This window comes from Falco biarmicus, chromosome 3 (assembly GCF_023638135.1).
Source record: "Falco biarmicus isolate bFalBia1 chromosome 3, bFalBia1.pri, whole genome shotgun sequence".
NCBI lineage: Eukaryota > Metazoa > Chordata > Aves > Falconiformes > Falconidae > Falco > Falco biarmicus.
Window position 1 is genome coordinate 34,705,570 of NC_079290.1, and position 14,356 is coordinate 34,719,925.

The following is a 14,356-nucleotide window of genomic DNA, read 5'->3' on the forward strand; positions in this document are numbered from 1 at the left end:
ACTGTTAGCAGAACGGGGGAGGCCTGGAGGAAGAGGTCCACAACTGCTGTGAAAGATAAGCATCAGTCTCACATGTGCTTCTGAGTGCTCCCATGGTCAATAAGAAAGCCCAACAACACAGAATGATTGCAGAAAGTGAAAGATCCTTGGAGAAAAAGGCACAATGAGCAGATGGGGAAAAGGTCACAGACACCTTGTAGGACATGAGTTGGACCCTAACCCAAAACCTGGACTACACAGCCTCTTACAGTTGCGAGATTTATTCAGAAGTGCTAGTATAGTGGTTGAAGACTGTAACATAAGAACACATAACAAAATGACAGCTTTTTTGAGCTTGTATGAAAAATTACTGTTTTACAGAAATTATTTCCTGATGGGAGTTGAAAGGTTATTTCTTCTGCCTCTAAGGTCTTTCTGCATTTTTAGGTAGCTAAAAATAGAGCCTAATAATCCATAGTTGATACCCACAGGAGTGAAATTCAGACACTGAGTGCACAAACTGAGAAACCAGGTAGGTATTTGTGTGTGCAGTTTTCATGTTATAAATATTAATGTGTCTCTCCTTACCCGGTGTGTGTACATACGGTAAAATGCAAGACCCTCCAATGAAATGGAAAACAGAACAAAGTCAGTGTTTAGGAAATACTGAAGAAAAGAATGCAAGGTGAGATACTGGAAACCTACACTTCATTTGCATTATGCATGAGTCACTACCACAACACCTCTGCCATAAAAGTACTATATGCACAGGTAATAAAATAAACCCCAATTACTTGTATAATATAACATTTTTACAGCTTTTCTAAAGGCAGGGTAGCATGGATGATGCTGTAAATTCTTCTATGCTTTTTTTTCTGTCTTCTTACAGCTTTAGCATCTTTCACTTGTCTCTGCCTGTACACCAATCACTCTTGTCTGGTAGGTGTGTTAGTACATCTCTTCTGTCACCAGATAAAATGCTAAAGCCACTGTATTATCTACCTGCATGTATTATTACCAAAGGAAGACTGGTGAAAAACATCCTGCTTCTAGAGAAAAAATACACCAAAAAGTTGTTCTCTAAAGTGAGGCCCAGTGAGAAGAAAAACCAGCAAATTCACACAGATAGGTTAGTTTACAACAGAGGAAAGACTCCTTCCCTTCCCACAGGATAGTGCTGCAGCTATCCTGTGAAAATGTGGAATGGTGGAGATACTTATAGATGTCCAAGACATACTCTCTTGCTGCTTTTTGCTTCTTGAATGAAATCTTTAATCCTCTGTGACCAGCTATTTCTGCACTCTACAGGCTCCAGTTTAAAGTACAGAAGCTGAGTGAAGTTGGTTTTGGTTTTTTTGGTTTTTTTTCCAAGTGAATCAACACTCAGTTCAGATTTCATGCAGCCTTGTCTGATAGGGATGATCTACGAAAGCAGAAGCCCCAAGAAGGACCCCTTCTCACGGTGAGGATGTTGGCAAAGCCTACATTGCACCAGGAAAGGTGCACTGCACACCCTGTTGCTCCCCAGTCACAGCATGTGTGGAGGGTCCCTCCTTTTCCCTGCTCTGCAGGTGATGCTGTTCTTGCTTCTCGAACAGGTTTTCCAAGAGGTATTGGACCAACATCCAGCTCTCCAGCTGAGATCATATGAATGTGTCTGGAGTTTTGTTGGGGTTTTTTTTAGGAAAATCTGTGTGTAGACTCATTATTCTCTGCTTTGTATTTTTATCAATTCTTGCATATTTTTGAGCAGCCTCTATGAAAGCCACACTTCTAAATGTTTGTTTTGCTTGCTACAGGGTATGCTAGGCCTTGTGTTCTAGGCATGCTAAGGTGATATTTTTCTTTGATCAAGTGCCTGATAATGACCAGTCTGAGAATGAGACAGCAGCTTTGCAGAGTGCATGCCTTAGCCCTCCAATCAAACAATTTAATTTCATCTCTAAACACAGGACAAGGCAAAGTAACTTACACAGAAACTGATATGGTTTTGTGCTAAATTTGATGTTTTCATCAGAAAAATGAACAAGTAAGGCTTTGAACAAAGGCTAGACCACTGCATGATGATATACCCAGAAAGTCTGTCAGGCAATAGTTGTATAATACTATGTTTCAGAAAATCAATACCTATACTTTATATAGTTCTAAAAGTATCCTGTTTACTTCTGCGGTGATAACATAATTTTGTCTGGAAAATAAACTTGATACCTAGCATTAAAGTTTAATAGATAAACAAATCCAGATTTTCCTCCTGATGTGTCTTCTCCTGTTCTTCAGTTAGTTGAAAGGCATCACACCGTATAGCTTAAAAAGCATCTTTTTTTTTTAGCTGTCAGAGAAGGTAAAACATTTTATCTGATAGCTAAATCTAAGTAGTGTGCTGTAGTGAGTGTATTTAGGATAGAACAAAACTGAAGGGGTATAAATAAAGCAGCTTGAGTGAAACTTTAGCCCCACAGCATCCTGTAGCAAACCCCCAATTTATTTCATAGAGCCAAGACCTTATCTAGCAATCACAGCACAAAGACAGCTGACACTGCACGACTTTTAGAGGGGGACAAAAAACTAAGAACTCAGTATTCAGGATACAGTCAATTCAGCTGAACTCTGAGCTGACATCCAGAGGGAAATGATAGATGTAACAGAATTTAAGTGTGGTATGAAGAACAGTCAAAATGTCAGTCAATTTTAAATCAAAATGCCAGTCTTTCTCTTTAATTTCATGCATTAAAAACCTCTCTATAATCTTCACAGTCTACAAGAGTTCAAGGACGACCTTCTAGTCTGGTCAGTTGTGAAGTAATCTTCTGAAATACTTACCATGCCATAAGGATAGCAACAATGGGAACGGGAGGGAACTGAGGGGAAAGAATAGGGCAAAACCAGTCTGCACATCTGGGCAAAAACCAGCAGGGAAGACCAGAGTTCATTTTGGGCAAACTTAGTGAATCTTTATGTGTTTGCTTCCAGAATGCTATAGTTCTTATCATCCCAGAAATAACAGAAAAATACCTGGTTTATATGAGTTCCAAGATGCTACACCAGATTAAAGAAGAAATAGTAAATTCTTTACCAGAGAGTGCCCTGGACATACTGTGTAGCTTAAAGAAGGGAAGGATGTAAATCCTTCAGAGCAGCAAATACTGTACAGTTCCAGCTGATATGAATGGCAAAGGTCTATTGACTTCAGTATTGTGGTCTGCGATCTTGAATAAGTATTTCATTGTCTTCTGGAGGCATCTGGTATAACAAACAGTGCCTAGCTTTCTGATCTGCAGAGCACTGGCATTTTTGAGCATCCTGGCAATGAAATTGAGAAAACTGTCTGCATCCTGTAACTAAATGTTATGCAGAAAATTACCTTCTTAAATTAAAAATGGTTTCCAAAAGAAAATAAGGTTTGTGCAAAAATGATAGCATTATAAATTATTTTTTATTTATACCCTTAATTTCATGTCAAAATGTACTAACTAGTACTACTACATTTCCAGGGGAATATTGAGATTTAAAATAAAACATTTTAAAAATTATTCCAAGGGAGAAGCTGATAGATTTTCTGTAAATGCATCACTAAAAGAAAGGAAAACTGGTTTATTTGGAACTGTGTAGAATAGAAATAATACTGAAGTTACAAAATTATTTTCAGTCCCCTGTAAGTGCAACGCTACATGCCACTGAGGGCATGTTCATTAAGGCCTGATTTTCATAGAACTTAATAACCACTTTCACTGCAATCACACTTAAAATCAAACCTGTGCCTTGCTGCTTGTCTGAACTAGGGCCTAAGGCTAACTGGATCTTCAGTACAGTTTTTGTACTATTCTTAGAAGAGCCATAGGAGCCAGTGCCCGGTGAGGAGCAAAGGAGGGCAGCAGCTCGGCTGAGGTGCCTGAACATCAGGCAAGGTCTCTGGGCAGGGAAGAAGATGCTGCTGGCTTCCAGAGCAAAGGGAAAAAGGAAAACAATGTCTCCAGCACTTATCTGAGAGTGAAGGAGTGGGGGCAGTGGGAATTAGATGGTTTTGTACATAGTGCAGAGCAAGAAAGACCACAGAGATTGCTTTGGAGTGTTGGAATTAACCTTTGGGTCTAATGTTCATGTAGTTTTGAAATCCCACTGAGCTTGGTGTGTTCAAGGGGACAGTTGCCATAAGAAATAATATTTTCCTTATATTTTCTGTAAAATTGACAGCATTATTTTAAACTATTTTTTAAATGCCTGTAAGCACCACTGGAAATCTGTTTTTCCAGGGGAGTTAAATGTTAGCTTTATGCTACAGACACAGTTCCTGATCCTTCAATGTAAATAATTTTGCATATATTATTAACACCATTGCTGAATATTTATTTATGTATGTAAAGATAATCACATGTACAAATGCTTTTGGTGTTGGGCACTTAAAAATTCCTAACCATAAAAAGAGGTGTGGGGGGGGTCAAATCTAATTCTACAAGGGTGATGAACATTTCGTAGCATGTGTCAAAGACTGACTTTTGATAGCTGTAAACAGAAGCAATTTCCAGGAGTCAGTCCTTTTGTTCCTCTGTATTTTTCTTAAATGAAATCAGCTGCCCTTTTCTTTCAACACTTTAATTATCATTAGCTTCAGAAATCACTTTGCAATTAATGAAAGTCTGAATTCTTCATGTTCACTGAGAAAAGCCTTAATATAAACAAACACCTATTGCAAACACATTCCGTGGTAGTTAATAATGCTAGCCTAATTTATATCTTTTTACTATCTGACATACATCTGTAACAGGCAAGTTTCTGTTCTCCCTGTTGTCCTCCTATTGCTTAAACTTGCACACTGGAAACTCATCAGTCAGCATCGGTCTAAAGTAAATTAAAAGCAATCTGCAGTAGCTGTTTTACTGAAGCCTTTTGCCTGAAGCAGCCAAAAGCAATAGTCATGGACTTCCTTTAGATTTTGGAGAGATAGAAAGCTCATTAGGTTTCTCAGGCCATTTAAATTTCTGAAGCTCAAAAAGTTAAACCAGAAGGGGAGAAGTGTCTTCCTGTCAGAACACAGATCATAGAGGTTGCCTGCAGCAGCAAAATATTCAGTAGGTGTTTTCATGAATGGTCACGAAGAGGGAGGGACAAATATCCTACAGTTTCCCCCGTGTGATTGACTAATCCTCCAGGGAAGCAATGCCTCGGTAATCCTGCAGTGTGTGAGTCAGCATTACACCTCATGGAAGAACTGGTCTCTTTTTATAAAGTTCACAATATAAACTTGGCAATTTGCAAAAAAAGGTTTCCAGAGTTACAAGTGCAAACTTCTGCAGGTTTTTTTTTAAGTTTTCCATTATTATTGGCGACCCTTTTGCAGCATATTGGAGGCTTAAATGGATATACATACTGTAAACATGAACATGACATTGTAAATTCTGCTGTGCATTGGGAATGGGAAAGGGAAATATAATTTGCTACATCTGCTCTGAACTGAGAGGGCAGAAAAGAGGAGTTCTAAGAAAACTTTAATTGTCTATGTAGTTTCCAGAGCTTTCCTCAAATGTATGGTATAAACACCATCCCCAAGAGCACTCCCACATTAAAGAGAAAAGCAGCACGGATGTAACAGACCCTTCAACTCCTTGTCTTTTCTCTGGTGCTCTGAACGTGCACAGAGCCACGAATTGCTGTGCCTAAGTGACCCAAGAGGGTGTTTTACCCCCAGCAAGTACTGTCTCACTTTTGCATGTGAAGAAAATGGAACATAAAATAGGTACTTGAATTATCCTCCATATGCCAGCTAATCTCTGGCAGATCTGGACATGAAACTTTGACTTTCTAAATCCTAATCATATGCATGTCAACCAAGGTAGTTCCCACCCAGCCTGTCCTTTGGTGTATAGTATCTGCTAACTGTTCCCTGTACCAGAGGAGCTACAGGAAATGCTCCAGGAATGGTGACAAAGCAATACATTGCTTCTTACTGTGTGATGTATCTGATAATTTTTATTGATGACTAGTTACAATTCCAGTAGGATATGTATCTCTGAATCCTTATGTTTACATCTGTACCCATATTGCATTGGTATGTAATGGCATTACTGCACTAAGGCATTCTATCTATCACTAAATTATGCATGCATTCAGCAGCTGTTCTGATCAGCTGTACGCAGATATAGACTGACTGACAATGGGAAGCTGCCTTTGTATATGTAGTAAGGGATGACTTTATTAGTGTTACACTTGAAAATAAAGGGCCTTCAGAAGGATATTTTTTTTTTCTGGAAAGTGGCATTACATGAAAGCAGAATGCGTCTGGTGCACAGTCCTGAGGAATCAGCCAGAAAGCTATTCCGCTTTCTGTTTATCATGTCACCTCTGGTCCATCCTTTATAGGACTCAACTATGTAACCACTTGAGACTTCTGAATACTGAATACCTCACACTAATACAGATTAGCTTGCACTCTCTATTTCTTTTAAAATTGATTTTAATGTAACTTGCAAAACTTTCTTCTCTATAAATGCAGGCTTCTGGATTTTGAAAAGGTGTCCATCCACGTGCATGTGCTGATCAAGGATTTTATGAAGTAGTAGCTGGCAAAGCTCAGTGCTTCATTAGTGTTAGAGCCACATAAAAATTTTCAAAGTGCTTTTTTTACTAGCTTTATGCAACCTTTCCTGCATTCTGTGCTTCATTTGCCTCCATCATGATTTGGACTATGCCACCAGGAATACATGCACAGGCCAAATATTAAATGAAAACTCTATGTTTTAACAGTGTCACTGAGAATGACAGCTTGCAAAGAAACTAATTCTGTTAATGCTGTTTAGGTAGCAGCAATGGCAGTGCATTTCTTAGATGGTTAACATTCTCGACTAAATGTATTTTGGAAAATTGGGGTCTGGTGAAAATGAAAAATTTCCTGTGGAAATCAATTTCTTAACAGCAATAGTAAGGTTTCTATAGGGAATTCTTAAACTTTGATCTTTAAACCTTCCCCCTGCCTTTCTCCTTGTCACCTTTGGTTTTCAAAGCAGCAATGGCATTCTAAAATAGCATATTGACAATGAGTAAAAGAGAGATTTCTTACTGAAAGGTGAATGTAGTAAATATTACTGGGTTTCAAAGTTTCCCCATGAGCTGAGAGTAACTGAAGAAATGCAGCCTATCAGAAATGTTCCACGGGCACAAACTGGGACTTTTTATAAGGTGTAGTCCCTCCTTGGCCTACAGATTGGTCTGAGTGAGGCTAGACAGGAGTCAGAGTCAGCTACTCAGCATAACAAGAGCATATCAGCTGCTGAGAGAGTTCAGATCATTAAGTACTGATCCCAGGAGTTTCAGTGAAGATGTTGTTTACCAGAATAGCTTAAAGCTCAGTGTTCTGTGTGTTGAATATCATGTTTAATGATACTCAGGATTTATAAAATTTTTACTTGCATGGATAAGCTTTTTGCTTTTCTTTAGCAGTTGAGGAATCAGGGAGTTACATAAAGATAAACTAGTATTGCAATATAAATAATAACATATAGTGTGCCTCCATAAATCATTTTTTCTACCAGATATTCCACATGGCTGCTGTCATGTAATGTGTAATGTCTGACAACATAGCTCAATATATTTTCACTGGGTTTACTTCTCGTTCCAGAGCTGTGAACCATTGCTGTTCTCCTTGCTCATGTATCATAAGCATTGTCACCTGGATATAGATATAAATGGTCATCTGGTTATCAAAATAAATATCTGTCTGCCACAACCACTGGATTTAAACTTGTGAACTAGATTCAGTATTTGTTTCTCCTTCTATTTGGACCTTAACCAGCTTTGACACTTCACCCAGGTACAATCTTCAGACTCACTTTGTATTTAGCAAGCCTCATCTGCCAGGATTTGAAAAGGAAGCAAACTGCCAGATAACTGGAAAAGTTCATGTTTATTTTGGATTAAAGAATAAAACGATTAAAGCAGATTGCCAAAGAAAGCGATAGGACCAAGGGTTATTTTCATATTTTATTAGCACAATCTTTATGGTCCACACTCTTATGTGGCTATTTAATTTGTGATTACAAAGCATATGACTCTTTGAATGTTCAGATATATATGGCTAATGCAGGTTCTGACTATTCTATTTAGTATCAGTATAGCATCATAGATAATGTGTATACAAATTATTATAGTACCTAGGTTATTATTAGTCAGAGACATGGTCTCCCAGTGTCAGTAATAACATGACAAAATACAACAAAGATATTCCTCTATATTGAACAAGAAAGTGAAATCTAAAGGCCTTTTGTTAAATTTTGTTGGGGTGTTGGGTGTTTTGTGGTAAGGAGCTACAGTTCTAGATTCTGTTCTGGTGTAAAACAAGTAAAACAGTGAAATTAATGACTTTGCTTTACTCTAGACTGGCCAAGGTTCCAGCCAAAGTTCTTAAGCAAATGTACTGTAGACATTGCTATCATCTTATTTTTCATCCAGTTCTTAACAAGTGAGATATTACTTCATTTCCTAGGCTTGCATCTTACAGTGATTTTCCTTTTACTGGTGCAACACCCCAGAACAGAGCATAAATTGAACCTGCTGGTCTCTCTTAAGATGTGTTGTATGGCAGAAAAAAATATTGCGAATCTACGCAGAGCCTAGATTTAAGGGTAGCAATGTTTGCATGCAGAAGGATGTCTGTCCGTCAGATGAGCAGCGTCACCCCTGTCCGTCCTTTTCCCATGGCTTGTCTGTATCTCCCAGGGTTACAGCAGAGCCCCATTACCTGGGTTGAAGTAGGCACCTTGTAGAGACATGTCTCCTCTACCCACTCCCATTTACTTCTTTCTAGAACACCAGGAGGTATTAAACATTCACACAACCTGTTTTCTATTGTTTGGTCATTAGTGGAAATCCAAGCTGACCCCCTCACTTGTCTTCTAGACGGACCAGGACATCTGATCCACCAGCCATGGAAGATGCAGTAGGAAGCAGTGGGGAAAGCAGGGTGTCCAAGCACCCATACTGCTGTGTCTGGGCAACCGAAGCTGGTCTGAGTCCCACTGCCTTGGTCCTCCCCACTTGCTAGCCGTGTTCTAAGCCACTTCATTGCACAGCCTGGCATGCAGCTGACCAGAGGCACGCGGATTTGCACAGGAATAGTAGGGCAAGGGGGCTGAGGGAAGGCAGGAGGGGACCAGGTGGGGTGGCGGGCCGAGACCTGAAGGAACTGAAAAAGCCAGCGCTAAAAGCAGTGCAGGCTGGTGGAGAAATAACATGCAAAGAACCAAATTCTCCTCAAAAGAATCTTGCATAGTTAATAAACCTTTCACCTTTTCCTTTAAATTATCTTTTTGTTTGCATCCAGGATTGTGTTTACCGGAAGCTTTTTTTTCTTATTAATTATTTTTAGTCTGATTTTAGTCTGATCAGTCTGAAATTAAAGATGGTGAGTCAGACAGTGCTCAGCTCCATGCATTATACTGAGCTGCCACAGAGGACGGCCCATTTTTCAGACAACAGCAACACATTTTTCAGGTCTTCCTAAAAGCTTTATTTTCAATTCTGTTGTTTCCTTGCTGTAATAACAAGACTATATTGCAGTGAGGAATGCCACAGGGTTATATTAATGAGAATTTTATTAAATCATAGTGATATATAGATACACAAAACAAACCTCTGCCAGAAGACAAATCCCATTCTTAAAGCCTACAGTACCTTATTAAACTTGCTGTACATATGGTCTAGGAAAGATCTACCAAACCATGTTAAAGCATCTTACAAAACATCTGAAAGTGAGAAATGTTTATAGTTGATTTTAACTCAATAATGGGTTTGATTTTAAAGTACATCACATTCATTTGGTAGTTGTAAGATGGACTCATGAACCCTAAAGCATGGTTGTTAATAATATTGTGAAATATATATATATATATATATATAACCGTAAAAACAATAACATGAGGTCTTCTGTGTTCTACACTTTTAATTGCCTAAGGTTCCTCCTATTTGTAGGTAGCCATTATTTACTGAGCTGAGAGGAAAATTATTGAGGCATCAAAACACATTCAAACATATAGAATGTGTTTTTTTCAATAAGTTTTTTATTTTATTCTGTCTCTTTCTGTTTGCCTCCTGCCAAAAAAAATACAAGTGATTCAGGAAATTTTCAAACGCTACACTTTCATTCTTCCTTTTGATGACATAGCTTCTCTAGATTAACATAGACACTCCTAATTTTTTGTTTTAACTTTTACCTCACAAAAATTCTTTTACATAAAAATCGAACTCTGTTTTACCCTTCTAATTCTTAGAGTTATTTTATCTCTTCTACTGTGTTTTTCTAATATCACTCTGCAACTGAGAAAAATGGGAGAATAAAGAACATTTAACAAGTTCTATAAAAGATGGAAATTGATGTACTGAAGCTACAGGTTCACTCTAACTGAATGTTTATTGTAACAGAGAAAGAAAGATGATGAAAGGGAAATATTATTTAAGCTCTAACAAGGATGTGAACTTGATTCTGTTTATTTTTAATCATGATGTAATATATAGTACTTTATGGGAATTTCAACATCAGTACAGTTGTTTCAGGCTATCATATAGTAACTTACTTTTTGCCATTATTTTTTCCCCTTTGTGATCATTCATTCTTAGTCATTAAATACTCTTCTACACATTGAAAATGTTACTAGGGTCAGAATATTTCTTAATCACAAAACTAAACAGTGTGGGATTCTCAGGCATTGCTGTATTGTTATTTTAAATGTATTTTAAGTGTAACATTTTTAAACATAGTGCTTTTACTGGTTACACTGTGTTTTTCTTGCATTCATTTGGAAATCACAGTGTATATATGTTCATGATGACTAATTCTGTATCACTGCAGATTATGGAAGCAGAAATGAGTTCTTCCTGAAACCTCTGAGTTAGTGAAGGTCTAAATTTTTTTTTTTTCTTTAAGAAGTTTCCATTTGAGAAGGTGACTAATGATCTCCTGTGGGACGACATATTGGAACAATTTTCTTAAGCTTATCCAAAGTAAGGGAACACAAGCTGATGCCTCTGGTATCAATGAATTAATTTTCCTTTATAAATAAATAAGTTGTAAGTATCCACATATTCTTTCATCCTTAATAAAAGTTTTGTAACAATAAAATTTACCCTTTGATTTTCATAAGACTTTATGCTGAGTAATGTCCAGCACAGTGGGGAGCTCCATTCTTATGAAAGAAGGGCAAATCTGTTCTAGAAAGATTAAGGACCGAATACTTATAATGGTTTCTACTTTTCCTTATACTGCAAAGTTAAATGATTAACAGTTTTATTTACTGGCTAGTTAATAAAACAATGCAACCTGAATGCAAGACGTGTTTCAGAGGAAGACAAGATTTTTGAGTTTTCCTTTAGGATACCAGAAAAAAATTGCAGTTGCCATAGATCACAGACTAAGTATGAATAAAAAATCTCACACTGTAGCTAATCGGGCAAATCTTACTCTGGGTTGCTTTCACAAGAGCTGACAATGATGTGGGAGGTAATTATTCCTTCTACTTAATGCCAGTAAGATGGGAAACATTTTTCTCCCTTCCGTTGCTATAGAATGTTATTGCAGAGAAGATGATTATAAATTGTTCTTCAGGGCCAATGGGGTAAGAATAAACATAAATTAGCTTAAATTTCACCAAAAGTGATCTCACTGAGTATAAGAGAAGGCTTCTGTTTGGCTGTTAAAACACTGAAAATATTCTCCTATGGAAGTTGTGCAGTTTCCTTCACTGGAGGTTTTTAGGATGGGTTGGACAAACATCTGTCAGAAATTATCTTAGTGTAGACCATTGACCAGCTTCAGTCCAAAGGACTGGAGCAGATGTTCTTCCAAGGTTTTGTATTTCTCCCCTTCCATGAATTTGACTGAGTTTACCACCAGCTGGATCTCTTCTTGTTATACTTCCTGTGCATAAACTTCTTTCTTGCTGTACAAACTGCATGTTTATAATACTGTGAGTGTTTAATGAACTTCCTGTTATCCAAGTAATCTTCTCACTGATGATTTCTGGGGACGAATTTTCAGTTCCCCTCTCTAATTGCATGTTGCAAGTCTGAGCTGAGCTGAACTGAAGTTAAAGTAAGCAGCAACTTAAAGCTCTGATGTCTAGTGCAAGTGCTCTTGACTCTCTCCTGGCTCTGCTCCTCCTGCCAGAACCAGAAGCTTTCTGCTGCCAGATATCCCATCTCCTCCTTCGGCAGCAGGATCAAAAAAGATGTGCTATTTTCTGAGTTTCTCCTGTAATACAATCATGACTTGGCATATGAAACTGCTAGTTAAACTCCTCAAGGCATTTGGGGAAAGGTTCTTGGAGGTGCCAGTGTTTCTTTAGATGTGTTACTGTGCTACAAGTGGCTCCTCCTAGTACAAGTTACCACAGCCTGAGGGGTGCCTGCAGGGCCTCTGTGACCTGGCCCATCAGGCTGCCTCACACAGTGTGGTAGGGACAGCCCCATGCCTGCTCCATCTCGTAACACGTGTCTTTACATTGGAGGTGTGGGCAATGACAATTCAGAGCAATCTGTGGTAATTCCATGGAGAGATGACACCTGGGACACTCTCTCTTGCCGTCTGCACACAGTTCCTGACTTGTCATTGCAATGCTGAGCATAAGCAAGCTATGGTCACTTAAGACTCTTGGCCTGAATAGTACAGAAGAAATTAACTGAGATTTGCTACTTCAGTCATTAAAATGCAATATTTCACCTTATTTTGGAGTCATCCATGTCTACAGTCACTTATGTACTCATTAGAGAAGTCCCGAACGTTTTACCTTTGAGTATGCTGGAAATGCCTCATTTTTAACCATACCCAATTCTCAGGAGCCAGTGGATGCATAACTCCCTCCAGCTTTGCAGATGAGATCCTCTCCCAGTCACTTGCTCAATTGACAAGCGTTTTCCACCCACGTTTATTAGAAAAGGTCTTGTGCAAAATATAGGGGCTGGTGGTAGCTGCAGTACTTCAGAACTCTAATGACCTTCAACAGTTTAAGCCCTCACAGAATGTGGAACAAGGCCCAGAATACATTTTCCCAAGAGTACCCGATAGTAGGCTGCAGTGTAGTTCTCTTAATTTCCACTTTCCAAGGAATAACTAAATATTCATTAGGTCAGTGGAAGGAAAGAACAAGATGGGATTAACATTAAGTAGCTAAGCCTTAGGTTTCTTATGGAACAGAGTACTTCTTTTCAAATATTTAAATTTTGAATTGGAGGAGAGAGTGGAAAGTGAGATTCTTCTCTTCTCCCAGATGGGAATCATAAGAAAGCAGTGAGCTATAGTGACATGTTCACTCTTGCATTTTTTCTAGGGCACAATGAATATTTAATAAGTCTATGAGAATGGATGTAGCTTCTACAAGAGCGACTGAGAAAAAGCATCTCTTTTCCATCCCAGGATAGCACTGGCTCCAGTGGTTTGGGAGTGGAAAATATGTGTTCAACCCCCTTATAGCACAGGAATGAATCTATTCTAGCTGAACTATTTTTGCGTGAATACTCTGATAAGTCTATCTGTGGAAGAAAGTGATTACTAAGGCCATTACTTTGCGAGAAGAACTGGCACAAGGGCCTCACATCAATGTGAAGTTGAGTGGTAGGGGACTCACCACAGGACAGAGATGTGATCTTAATCTTATCAGTTTCTATGGGCTAACACGTGCCACCTGCTTAACTTGCTGGCTTTTGGGGGAATCATATGCCTAAAGCCTACAGTTTTGCATGCGCTGCATGTGAATCAATGCGTGCAACTAGCTGTGTAACTCAGGGATGAGATATCCTGGCAGTTGGGTCCTTTAACAGTGAGTTAAAACTTCCTTGTGAGCCTAGCTCACATTTTCAGTTCCCACTGTAGATGGCTGTATTTTGGAAAGAAAAGACTAGAGTGGTTGCTTTTTTGTATTGTTGCTAAGATGTCAGTGCTTCTGGATGTCTTCCAGAGGTGAGTGTTAGCTCAGTGGGTCATTTGCCAAGAAGACTCTGAATCTTGTATATACAGGTTTTACTCCTGTGATTCATGGTGTCATTATTTCAATGAATGTAGCTGTCACGAAAGATTGTGGTCAGACTTACACTGCCTTTCAGGTAACATGAATCCAGGGAGCCGAAATCTTGAATGGGAGCTGGTATTTATAATCTAGTCAAATAATACTTACGCACCTGGTAAGTTTCAGGTGAGCCGTTGCAGTAGATGTTACATGTAACTGAATTGCCAACTGGTCTGAAGCCATCCAGGCTGGTGGTTTCAAGGTTATGTATAGAACACTTTTCTGAACAGTCACAAAATAATGTGGCCACAAGCGGGCCACAAGTTCACATTGGACAGGACTGTCTGCAGTCACGCACATGGAAGGAGCTCTTTCCTAACTGTAAGTCTTTGAGT

The 14,356-nt window shown here is 38.7% G+C and overlaps 1 long non-coding RNA gene across 4 annotated transcripts in view; it reads left to right on the forward strand.

The window, feature by feature from the left end:
* The window catches only part of LOC130145434 (uncharacterized), a 43,781-nt gene that overhangs the window by 11,905 nt on the left and 17,520 nt on the right, over window positions 1-14,356 (forward strand). For 2 of the 4 annotated variants that reach the window (XR_008820554.1, XR_008820555.1), the window contains one exon: window positions 598-1,330. The exons of 1 other annotated variant lie outside the window; for it this stretch is intronic. This is a non-coding gene — a long non-coding RNA (uncharacterized LOC130145434). Of the gene's footprint in view, window positions 1-597; window positions 1,331-1,351; window positions 2,597-14,356 lie in introns of those variants that run through there. One more of the 4 variants, XR_008820556.1, reaches the window with a different exon arrangement.